This window comes from Zea mays, chromosome 5 (assembly GCF_902167145.1).
Source record: "Zea mays cultivar B73 chromosome 5, Zm-B73-REFERENCE-NAM-5.0, whole genome shotgun sequence".
Lineage (NCBI taxonomy): Eukaryota > Viridiplantae > Streptophyta > Magnoliopsida > Poales > Poaceae > Zea > Zea mays.
This window is the reverse complement of record NC_050100.1, coordinates 209,791,397-209,803,529: the sequence shown is the minus strand read 5'-3', so window position 1 is coordinate 209,803,529 and position 12,133 is coordinate 209,791,397. Positions and strand designations below refer to the sequence as shown.

Below are 12,133 nucleotides of genomic sequence, written 5' to 3'. Positions count from 1 at the left end.
CAAGAGGGAAGCCAAGAACTTAACAAGCCATAAGGCTCCCATCTCCGCCAAAGAGAAAGGGAAGGTGTAATACCCAAATTGTAGAACATAAGAAAGGAGTTGATCTCGTTACTTGTTTGGCCATCTACTCATTATATCATAAGAATAGTCATGTTTAAAGTAAAAACAAATTAGATAAAAACACATCAATAAGCTATGCATCATGCTGAAGTTTTATTGCTTGTGCATATAATTTTACAGTCGTAAAACTTATACTTGAAATTGAATTTGAGTTGAAAAAAATAAAAATAAATAAATATTAGAAAAAGAAAGAAAAAACAAAATAAAAAAAACAAGAGAAGCTTACCATAATGCAGTTGGCGGCCCAGCCCTTCGTGCAGCCCACTCCATGATCGAGTGCCATCACATGTAGTTTTTTTTTACCAATTCTTTATTCTCCTTGCCGGAGCTTGCATCACCCCTTTCATCATGATGAGCTCAGCATGCAAGCCACCAGAAGTCCTCACGAACGAGCTGCGTATGGGTCTTGGTCGCTGCGTATGGGTCTGAATTCACCAAAATCTTCTAGTTCACGGCTGTACCAGACTCATACGCCAAATACGGTGCAGCCCAGCTCCCTCACGTACACACGATCTTTGCCCGATGGCCCACTGGTCAGGCTCTTCTGACGCGCGTGCTCGTATCACTCTCACCGGCTGGTGGGGTATCGCAGTCAGGTGCGTCTCCTTCACCATGCCGCAAGGACTGAACTCCGCCGCGCATGCTGCGCGCGCCCGCGGGATTCGGCATGGTCTGTTGAGGAAGCACCCTGCTGGCTACTGGGATCCACTAGTCAGATCCTCCACCTCCCTTCTTATCCGGTCAAGCAGGCGCGCAGATCGTCCGTCTTAGTCGCTACCTGGTGCCACTCGCCGCGCGCAGGAAGGCTTCGGGATGGGACCCACCGGTCGAGTCTATCATCTCCCTCTTCTTCTCCCGCTGTCTTGGTAAGGGACTCGGTGCCGCACTTTGGCGTCCGCATGAGCCACGATTTCCCTGCGGTCCCGTCGTTGCGGTTGTTGGGGGTCAACCGTATCCTCGGGCATCCGGTTGCATGCCGCAGTTGCCGCCTTGGAGCTCGCTGTGGCCGTTGCGGCCAACCCCGCAAGCCCGTCCTTCCTCCGCTATAAGCCTCTAATCGCTTGTGACCGTGCCCCTACCTTCCTTTGAACCAGTCCCCGAGAGCTCCGCGTCCATGGACTCGCCACCGCTAAACAGAGAGTAGTGGGGAAAGCGCCGCCGCGAAGGCGTGGCCGGCCACATCGAGCGGGACCTTGGTGACTGGGAGGGTGGCCGAGATGGGTGCTGGTGAAGGGACTCGCGCACGCGGGGCGCCGTGGGAGTAGTGGAGATTGCTCGCCGGAGGTGTGAAACTACGCCAAGTTACCCTCCGTCGTGAACCCGCTCGGCCATCGCTTAACCCTCCGGTGAGGCACCCCCTTTGTAATTGAACTTGCTTCAATTTCGTTTTTTTTTTTTGCGCACCACGATGAGAACGATGTCGCCAGAACAGGCGAATTTGGCGGTGCGCCGGTGAGTCTCCGCCGTGGAGAGCTCCTGGCGCCGCCTCGGGCTGGCTAGTGAAAGGAGAAGGTACGGTTACCGTCCGATCCAATTCGGACGGGTGCGATTAGAAGAGAGCGTATCCATTCGCGAGATTAAATCAGTGCCGTATGTTATCGATCTGATGGCAGGCAGTATCTGGTAGCGTGGTCGATTTGCGGCCGTTGATTCCTGATCTGGTGGTAGCTGCTTCATACCGGTTCATGCGAAACCTAGATCTAATCTGAGCCCTCCATTTCTAATCGGGCGGCTAGATCTGCACCGTACCCCTTCAGCCAGCGCATCTTGCGTAAGAGTCCTCGGGGTGCTTCATATTCAGCTCGCCATGCATCAGTGGGTTAAGCTGTGTCTAGGAAAAATTTATATCGTAGCCCCTGAGCTTTCTGGAATTCGAGGCCCAGTCCAGAGATGTTTAAAAACAGAGAAATATTTATAGAAATTCATTTTTAATACAAAAACAAATCTAGAAACTTGTAAAATTCATAGAAATTCCATTTTTGCTCCAAATTGAACCATCCCAATTTCTAAAATTTTGTAATAATATTCTCTATCATTTAGTGCCTCTGTTTTGACATGAAAGCAGTAAGAAAATTAATTTATCATTTAATCCTATTTCAAGCACATTAAACCTTAAGAAATTCATAACTTGAATTCTATAACTCCAAATTTAGTGATTCCAGTTCCTATGATTTCATTTTAATGTGTAGATTTTTACTGTGTATTTTATTTACATGTTTAGTGCAATGTTAATTTTTGCTATACTATGTATGTATTGTGTTGATGCGAGTAGACGAGCAAGCCACTGTGGAAACTGAGGTTCAGCAAGTAGAGGTAGCTGAGCAGGAGCTCGTAGAAGGCAAGTTGTGCCCTTGATCACTTACTTTTCCCAGCCATGTTCTTATTAATTATAATGATCTGCATAGGTTAATTTTGATGGGACCTAATAGGTTACCCTAGTTTTGGCTATCTTTATACCTTGTTTACCACTGAAATATTTCTTTGGGTAGTACCTGCTATTGCTTTATGTGGATTTGGGTATGAAGATACTTTATTCATAATTACTCTTTTATTCTCTTTTATTATTACTGTTCATGTTAAGATCATTATGTTAATGGGAACATGGAGCGACCACCCGGGAAAACAGTGCTACCACAAGGGTATAATGGGACGCCCTTGGCTGATTAACTAGAAAAGCTAGTGGAGGTCTTCCTTACCCGAAAGGGGCAAGGGCAGTAGGGGAGTGGTCAGTGTAGGGAGGTCCTTGGGTTGATTTTGCTGCGATGGCGGTCAGGCAAGAACCCTGCATTGGAGCTTCCTATAAACTGTAGCGGGATTTCTGAAGCTAGTGGAACTTTGTAAAGGCCTCGTAGTGTTACCCTGCCTCGCCTCCTCGGTAGAGGTGTATGGGATTGGTCATCTCTTGGCAGATGGGTAACATGACTTGTGGGTAAAGATGCACAACCTCTGCAGAGTGTAAAACTAGTATACTAGCCGTGCTCACGGTCATGAGCGGCTCGGACCCTCACATGATTAATTTATGGAACTTAAATTTAATTGGACATTTGCATCGCATTTGGGATTATTTTATTATTACTTTCTTTATTATTATTAAGGTTTGGTATTTACTTACACCTAGTAATTGCTAATAAAATTTTGACCAACTTATAAAAGCAATGCTCAGCCTCAGCCTCTATTTCATTGATCAGCCTTACACTTCATGAACTCCCACCTTTGGTGAGTTCATGCACATTATTCCCCACGACTTGTTGAGCTATGAACGTATGTGAGCTCACTCTTGCTGTCTCACACCCCCCCACAGGAGAAGAACAGGTGGTTCAAGTGGAGTCAAGTAATGAGGAGTTCGATTCGATCTAGGTGGCGTCTCCCAGTCAGCTTTCTGGCGCTAAGGATGGATGTTAGATCCTGCGATATTTATCTCTTATTTTGTAAGACTTCCGCTATGTAATAAATACTCTGATTATTGTGACATTTATCTCTATACACTCTGTGATTATATATGTTGTCTTCTTTGGCGCATGTATGAGATGCACCCGGCTTTGTCCTTTAAAACCGGGTGTGACAGAAGTGGTATCAGAGGAATGTTGACTGTAGGACGAAACCTAGATAGAAATGGACAAAACCCTTACCTACTTACCTTACTCTGATTCTTTCTATACTTATCTTGATACTGTCTCACCTTCTACTGTTCGACTCTGACCATTCTTACCTTTTCTACTCTGAGACAAGATGGATTTTATACCTTGGAATCCCTACCATTATGACCTTCTTAAGGGATAGGAGACCTAAAAAAAATTTAAAACTATTTTCTCTATTAAAAATGTTGGTTGATTGTTCTGATGATAAATGTCTGATTTGCTTCTTTGATTGATTGAAACATTATAGTTGGGCATCTTAGCATGTACCACCATAAGGTAATGTATTAGCTTTAGTGGATAACACACTAATCTACTTAGCTAACAAATCCCCCGTAGTAACATTCCTCGTAACTACTCGCCTTGTCTACAATTCTTCCTTTCTTACCCTGTGTTTCTAACCCAGATGGGCGACCCCTATAGTGTTAGAAGAGAGCACTATAGACGTGATCCTTGGTATGTCATGGTTAAGAAAGGCAAAGGCAGTATATACACTGTGCTAAGGGAACCGTAGAACTCATCAGTTTCAAAGGATAAAGATTTGAAGTTGAAGTTGCAGTAACTACCACCATCAGACTAGCAGCGTTCTTAATAGATGAGAAGTTTGTGGGTAACAATATTCGTGCAGTTAGAGATTTTTGGGATGTCTTTCCAGAGGAGTTATTAGGGATGCCACCAGATATGGAAGTTGAGTTTGTCATTGATCTTTTACCTGGAACTGCCCCTATTTCTAAACGACCATACAGAATGCTTGTAGAAGAGTTAAAGGAACTTAAGAAGCAGCTAACAGAGTTACAAGAGGCAGGGTACATTCGTCCGAGTTCCTCACCTTGGGGAGCACCGGTGTTATTTGTACAAAAGAAGGATGGATCGCAGCGGACGTGTGTGGATTATAGATCTCTTAATGATGTTACGGTGAAGAACAAGTATCTGTTGCCCCGTATTGAGGATTTATTTGATCAGATGAGAGGTGCTAGAGTATTCTCGAAGATTGATCTCCGATCCGGTTACCATCAAATGAAGTTTAGGCCATCGGATATTCCCAAGACGAATTTCTCGACCCGATATGGTTTATATGAGTTTACCGTTATGTCATTTGGACTAACCAATACACCAGCCTATTTTATGGATCTGAAGAATAAGGTGTTCATGATTTGGACAAATTCGTCGTGGTTTTCATCGACGATATTCTTATTTATTCCAAGAGTGATAATGATCATGAGGAACATCTGAGATTGGTGCTACAGAAGCTACGAGATAATCAACTCTACGCCAAGTTTAGCAAATGCGATTTTTGGGTTGGCGAGGTGCCCTTTTTCTTGGACATATCATTTCTAATGGAGGAATATAAGTGGATCCTGCTAAAGTCAAGGAGATAGTGGTGTGGAGCATACCCACTACAGTTACGGATATCCGAAGTTTCTTGGGACTTGTAGGATATTATCAGAGATTTATTGAAGGATTCTCTAAGATTGCCAAGCCTATGACATCGCTTCTGGAGAAAGGAAGAGAATTTAAGTGGGACGAGAAGTGCCAAGAAAGCTTTGACCAATTAACGAAGAGATTGATGTCGCCACCAGAATTGGTTATGCCAGATCTGCAGAAAGGATTTGACATTTATTGTGATGCATGTGGCCAAGGCTTGGGATGTGTGCTCATGCAAGAAGGACATGTGATCGCCTATGCATCTCGTTAGTTGCGGAAGCATGAATTGAACTACCCCACTCATGACTTGGAATTGGCTGCAGTTGTGCATGCACTTAAGATTTGGAGACACTACGTTATGGGAACTAAGTGCCAAGTATACACAGATCATAAGAGATTGAAGTACATATTCACTCAGAAGGATCTCAACCTTAGGCAACGCCGTTGGTTGGAGCTTATTAAGGATTATGACTTGGAGATTCATTACCACCCAGGCAAGGCAAATTTGGTTGCAGATGCCTTGAGTCGAAAGGAGCATGTTAACTCTGCTTTCGTTGTCCAGCTACCTGATGAATTAGCAAAAGATTTTGAGAGGCTCAACCTGGGAATTGTTACACATACGGAAGGAGTTACTATTGAATTGGAACCTACCTTGGAGCATGAAATTCGTAAAGGTCAGGTTGGTGATGCTAAAATCCAAGAGATCAAGGATCTGATAACAGAAGGTAGAGGCCCGGAATTCACAGAGGATGAGCAAGGCACGATATGGTTCAAGAATCGGATCTGTGTTCCCGATATTGATAGTCTTCGGGAAACCATATTGAAGGAGGCACATGATTCAGTTTATTCTATCCACCCTGGAAGTACTAAGATGTATCAGGATTTGAAGCAAAAGTATTGGTGGTATGGACTAAAGAGAGATGTGGCTATGTGCGATGTGTGCCAAAGAGTTAAGGCTGAACACCAGAGGCCAGCCGGACTACTGCATCCATTAAAGATACCTGAATGGAAGTGGGAAGAGATTGGTATGGATTTCATTACTGGATTGCCTCGCACCTCGAAAGAATAGGATTCTATATGGGTTATTGTGGATAGACTGACCCAAGTGGCTAATTTCATTCCGGTCAAGACTACTTATAAGTGATCTCAATTGACGGAGTATATACATGACTCGGATTGTGTGTTTACACGGTGTACCGAAGAAGATCATTTTGGATAAAGGATCACAGTTTACCCCCAGATTTTGGATAAGTTTTCATGAGAATATGGATGCAAAGTTGAATTTTAGTTTGACCTACCATCCTCAAACTGATGGATTGACTGAAAGAACTAATCAAGTTTTAGAGGACGTGTTGAGAGCTTGTGCCCTTCAGCATGGTAGTAGTTGGGACAAGAGTCTACCTTATGCTGAGTTCTCACATAATAATAGTTACTAGGCCAATCTGAAGATGTCACCGTTCGAGGCTATATATGGCAGGAAGTGCAGTACTCCTCTATTTTGGACCAGATTAGAGGGAAACAGATCTTTGGACCTAAACTTATTCAAGAGGCAGAAGAACAAGTTCGTATAATTCGAGAGAATTTGAGGGTAGCTCAGACCCGGTAAAAGAGCTACGCAGATAATAGAAGACCACTGGAGTTTGAGGAAGGTGATCAAGTGTACCTCAAGGTATCACCACTTTGTGGAATGAGGAGATTCAAAGTCAAGGGCAAATTGTCCCCTCGCTATAATGGACCACTCTGAGTTTTTAGGCAAGTTGGAGAGATGGCCTATCAACTCGAGCTACCTGATAATCTATTTGATGTGCATAATGAATTCCATGTGTCTCAACTTAAGAAGTGTCTCCGTGTCCCCGAGGAACAGTTACCAATGGAAGAGCTAAGTGTTCAGGGTGATTTGACTTGTACAGAATACCCTATTAAGGTTCTTGACACCTTGACTCGAGTTACAAGAAATAAGGTGATAAAGGTGTGCCAAGTACAATGGAGTCATTATGGAGAAGATGAAGCTACTTGAGAGAGAGAAAAAGAGCTTCACATAGATTTCCCCCATCTTTTCCCTAGTTCTTCCTAAATCTCGAGGACGAGATTTGTTTTAAGGGGGGTAGGATTTGTAATACCCAAATTGTAGAACATAAGAAAGGAGTTGATCTCGTTACTTGTTTGGCCATCTACTCATTATATCATAAGAATAGTCATGTTTAAAGTAAAAACAAATTAGATAAAAACACATCAATAAGCTATGCATCATGCTGAAGTTTTATTGCTTGTGCATATAATTTTACAGTCGTAAAACTTATACTTAAAATTGAATTTGAGTTGAAAAAAATAAAAATAAATAAATATTAGAAAAAGAAAGAAAAAACAAAATAAAAAAAACAAGAGAAGCTTACCATAATGCAGTTGGCGGCCCAGCCCTTCGTGCAGCCCACTCCATGATCGAGTGCCATCACATGTAGTTTTTTTTTTACCAATTCTTTATTCTCCTTGCCGGAGCTTGCGTCACCCCTTTCATCATGATGAGCTCAGCATGCAAGCCACCAGAAGTCCTCACGAACGAGCTGCGTATGGGTCTTGGTCGCTGCGTATGGGTCTGAATTCACCAAAATCTTCTAGTTCACGGCTGTACCAGACTCATACGCCAAATACGGTGCAGCCCAGCTCCCTCACGTACACACGATCTTTGCCCGATGGCCCACTGGTCAGGCTCTTCTGACGCGCGTGCTCGTATCACTCTCACCGGCTGGTGGGGTATCGCAGTCAGGTGCGTCTCCTTCACCATGCCGCAAGGACTGAACTCCGCCGCGCATGCCGCGCGCGCCCGCGGGATTCGGCATGGTCTGTTGAGGAAGCACCCTGCTGGCTACTGGGATCCACTAGTCAGATCCTCCACCTCCCTTCTTATCCGGTCAAGCAGGCGCGCAGATCGTCCGTCTTAGTCGCTACCTGGTGCCACTCGCCGCGCGCAGGAAGGCTTCGGGATGGGACCCACCGGTCGAGTCTATCATCTCCCTCTTCTTCTCCCGCTGTCTTGGTAAGGGACTCGGTGCCGCACTTTGGCGTCCGCATGAGCCGCGATTTCCCTGCGGTCCCGTCGTTGCGGTTGTTGGGGGTCAACCGTATCCTCGGGCATCCGGTTGCATGCCGCAGTTGCCGCCTTGGAGCTCGCTGTGGCCGTTGCGGCCAACCCCGCAAGCCCGTCCTTCCTCCGCTATAAGCCTTTAATCGCTTGTGACCGTGCCCCTACCTTCCTTTGAACCAGTCCCCGAGAGCTCCGCGTCCATGGACTCGCCACCGCTAAACAGAGAGTAGTGGGGAAAGCGCCGCCGCGAAGGCGTGGCCGGCCACATCGAGCGGGACCTTGGTGACTGGGAGGGTGGCCGAGATGGGTGCTGGTGAAGGGACTCGCGCACGCGGGGCGCCGTGGGAGTAGTGGAGATTGCTCGCCGGAGGTGTGAAACTACACCAAGTTACCCTCCGTCGTGAACCCGCTCGGCCATCGCTTAACCCTCCGGTGAGGCACCCCCTTTGTAATTGAACTTGCTTCAATTTCGTTTTTTTTTTTGCGCACCACGATGAGAACGATGTCGCCAGAACAGGCGAATTTGGCGGTGCGCCGGTGAGTCTCCGCCGTGGAGAGCTCCTGGCGCCGCCTCGGGCTGGCTAGTGAAAGGAGAAGGTATGGTTACCGTCCGATCCAATTCGGACGGGTGCGATTAGAAGAGAGCGTATCCATTCGCGAGATTAAATCAGTGTCGTATGTTATCGATCTGATGGCAGGCAGTATCTGGTAGCGTGGTCGATTTGCGGCCGTTGATTCCTGATCTGGTGGTAGCTGCTTCATACCGGTTCATGCGAAACCTAGATCTAATCTGAGCCCTCCATTTCTAATCGGGCGGCTAGATCTGCACCGTACCCCTTCAGCCAGCGCATCTTGCGTAAGAGTCCTCGGGGTGCTTCATATTCAGCTCGCCATGCATCAGTGGGTTAAGCTGTGTCTAGGAAAAATTTATATCGTAGCCCCTGAGCTTTCTGGAATTCGAGGCCCAGTCCAGAGATGTTTAAAAACAGAGAAATATTTATAGAAATTCATTTTTAATACAAAAACAAATCTAGAAACTTGTAAAATTCATAGAAATTCCATTTTTGCTCCAAATTGAACCATCCCAATTTCTAAAATTTTGTAATAATATTCTCTATCATTTAGTGCCTCTGTTTTGACATGAAAGCAGTAAGAAAATTAATTTATCATTTAATCCTATTTCAAGCACATTAAACCTTAAGAAATTCATAACTTGAATTCTATAACTCCAAATTTAGTGATTCCAGTTCCTATGATTTCATTTTAATGTGTAGATTTTTACTGTGTATTTTATTTACATGTTTAGTGCAATGTTAATTTTTGCTATACTATGTATGTATTGTGTTGATGCGAGTAGACGAGCAAGCCACTGTGGAAACTGAGGTTCAGCAAGTAGAGGTAGCTGAGCAGGAGCTCGTAGAAGGCAAGTTGTGCCCTTGATCACTTACTTTTCCCAGCCATGTTCTTATTAATTATAATGATCTGCATAGGTTAATTTTGATGGGACCTAATAGGTTACCCTAGTTTTGGCTATCTTTATACCTTGTTTACCACTGAAATATTTCTTTGGGTAGTACCTGCTATTGCTTTATGTGGATTTGGGTATGAAGATACTTTATTCATAATTACTCTTTTATTCTCTTTTATTATTACTGTTCATGTTAAGATCATTATGTTAATGGGAACATGGAGCGACCACCCGGGAAAACAGTGCTACCACAAGGGTATAATGGGACGCCCTTGGCTGATTAACTAGAAAAGCTAGTGGAGGTCTTCCTTACCCGAAAGGGGCAAGGGCAGTAGGGGAGTGGTCAGTGTAGGGAGGTCCTTGGGTTGATTTTGCTGCGATGGCGGTCAGGCAAGAACCCTGCATTGGAGCTTCCTATAAACTGTAGCGGGATTTCTGAAGCTAGTGGAACTTTGTAAAGGCCTCGTAGTGTTACCCTGCCTCGCCTCCTCGGTAGAGGTGTATGGGATTGGTCATCTCTTGGCAGATGGGTAACATGACTTGTGGGTAAAGATGCACAACCTCTGCAGAGTGTAAAACTAGTATACTAGCCGTGCTCACGGTCATGAGCGGCTCGGACCCTCACATGATTAATTTATGGAACTTAAATTTAATTGGACATTTGCATCGCATTTGGGATTATTTTATTATTACTTTCTTTATTATTATTAAGGTTTGGTATTTACTTACACCTAGTAATTGCTAATAAAATTTTGACCAACTTATAAAAGCAATGCTCAGCCTCAGCCTCTATTTCATTGATCAGCCTTACACTTCATGAACTCCCACCTTTGGTGAGTTCATGCACATTATTCCCCACGACTTGTTGAGCTATGAACGTATGTGAGCTCACTCTTGCTGTCTCACACCCCCCCACAGGAGAAGAACAGGTGGTTCAAGTGGAGTCAAGTAATGAGGAGTTCGATTCGATCTAGGTGGCGTCTCCCAGTCAGCTTTCTGGCGCTAAGGATGGATGTTAGATCCTGCGATATTTATCTCTTATTTTGTAAGACTTCCGCTATGTAATAAATACTCTGATTATTGTGACATTTATCTCTATACACTCTGTGATTATATATGTTGTCTTCTTTGGCGCATGTATGAGATGCACCCGGCTTTGTCCTTTAAAACCGGGTGTGACAAAAGGCCCCTATGGCTAGTAGTGTGCAAAAGAACCATGCGTTTATGTACCATGATAAGAGACAAACTAGAAATGCTTATAGGAATTATAATGCTTATGATGATTTTAACTCTCATGCCATGTTTGCTTCTAGTTCTTCCTATATGCATGGTAGAAATATGTCTAGGAGAAATGCTATTCATCATGTGCCTAGAAAGAATATTATTCATGCTCCTAGGAAAGTAGTGAATGAACCTTCTACAATTTATTGTACGTTAAATGCTTCCTTTGCTATTTGTAGAAAGGATAGGAAAATAGTTGCTAGGAAGTTAGGGGCAAAATGCAAGGGAGACAAAACTTGCATTTGGGTCCCTAAGGATATTTGCACTAACCTTGTAGGACCCAACATGAGTTGGGTACCTAAGACCCAAGCCTAAATTTGCCTTGCAGGTTTATGCATCCGGGGGTTCAAGCTGGATTATCGACAGCGGATGCACAAACCATATGACGGGGGAGAAGAAGATGTTCACCTCCTACGTCAAGAATAAGGACTCCCAAGATTCAATTATATTCGGTGATGGGAATCAAGGCAAGGTAAAAGGGTTAGGTAAAATTGCAATTTCTAATGAGCACTCTATCTCTAATGTGTTTTTAGTAGAGTCTCTTGGATATAATTTGCTATCGGTTAGTCAATTATGCAATATGGGATATAACTGTCTATTTACAAATGTAGATGTGTCTGTCTTCAGAAGAAGTGATGGTTCACTAGCTTTTAAGGGTGTATTAGACGGCAAACTTTATTTAGTTGATTTTGCAAAAGAAGAGGCCGGTCTAGATGCATGCTTAATAGCTAAGACTAGCATGGGCTGGCTGTGGCATCGCCGCTTAGCACATGTGGGGATGAAGAACCTTCACAAGCTACTAAAGGGAGAACACGTGATAGGTTTGACCAACGTGCAATTCGAAAAAGATAGACCTTGTGCAGCTTGTCAAGCAGGTAAACAAGTGGGAGGAGCACATCACAGCAAGAATGTGATGACCACCTCAAGACCGCTGGAGTTGCTACATATGGACCTCTTCGGACCCGTCGCCTATCTGAGCATAGGAGGAAGTAAGTATGGTTTAGTTATTGTTGATGACTTTTCCCGCTTCACTTGGGTGTTCTTTTTGCAGGATAAGTCTGAAACCCAAGGGACCCTGAAGCGTTTCCTCAGGAGAGCTCAAAATGAGTTTGAGCTCAAGGT

At 44.3% G+C, this 12,133-nt stretch overlaps 1 long non-coding RNA gene across 1 annotated transcript; it reads left to right on the top strand.

Annotated features, from left to right (window-relative positions):
* The first annotated feature begins 280 nt into the window (after positions 1 to 280).
* Positions 281 to 10,659, top strand: LOC118472101 (uncharacterized). The gene is made up of 3 exons (XR_004849694.1): positions 281 to 1,466; positions 2,393 to 8,694; positions 9,620 to 10,659. It is a non-coding gene; the product is annotated as an uncharacterized lncRNA (long non-coding RNA).
* Positions 10,660 to 12,133: the final 1,474 nt, after the last annotated feature.